The following is a 733-nucleotide window of genomic DNA, read 5'->3' on the forward strand; positions in this document are numbered from 1 at the left end:
ATTTTAAGCTGCAGAAGTTTAGAAGTAGCTTTTAAGCAAGGCTTACTTTGACTCCATTATCTCCACAAAGCTAAATCAGTTAATAAATAAGTACTTGAAAATCCATCATCTTTGGACCTAGATATAAAGGCTGCAAAGTATGATCCAATTTCAAATGAAAAAGACTTAAAATAGTCATTGAAAATTGCAAATGTGAGCAATTGAACAAACAATATAAGTTTTTTCCACCATACACAGAATTATACAGAAATAAGATGAACTGCAATTTTGGGAACAATAAGGTTTCCTTCTTACAAATAGGCAACCAAAGATATATGCCAGTCTTAAGATTGCATCATTAACTACTTAAATTTCCAGGATACTACATGCTTCAGCAGCACGTCTACCCAAATTACAATACAGAGATTTACATGGCTCTTGTACAAGGATGATATGAAAATTTGTGAAGTATTGCATATTTTTCATTCTTCTGATGCAAGAAATTGAAAACAGTTATTAAAAAGTTGATTACAAATATACAAGTGTAAGAATACATGTAATTCATAGAAATAAAAGTTAGTTTGACATCATTCAATCTTCACTTTTTACAAATTCCTTTACATAGCATAACCTTTATAAAACTTTTGAAATAAGATAACATTGTCATTTTATCCTAAAGAAATAAAATTCTTTAAGGACCTAGGAATTAAAGGAATCTTAAACTGTTTCTATATGGAATGCAATCTGAAAGGAC

General features: G+C 29.3%; 1 pseudogene; it reads left to right on the forward strand.

Moving 5' to 3' along the window:
- Nucleotides 1-365: 365 nt before the first annotated feature.
- On the forward strand, nucleotides 366-462 carry LOC122095459 (annotated as a pseudogene).
- Nucleotides 463-733: the final 271 nt, after the last annotated feature.

The sequence above is a fragment of the Dipodomys spectabilis genome, unplaced genomic scaffold (assembly GCF_019054845.1).
Source record: "Dipodomys spectabilis isolate Male_0828 unplaced genomic scaffold, ASM1905484v1 ptg000351l, whole genome shotgun sequence".
In the NCBI taxonomy this organism is placed as follows: Eukaryota; Metazoa; Chordata; class Mammalia; order Rodentia; family Heteromyidae; genus Dipodomys; species Dipodomys spectabilis.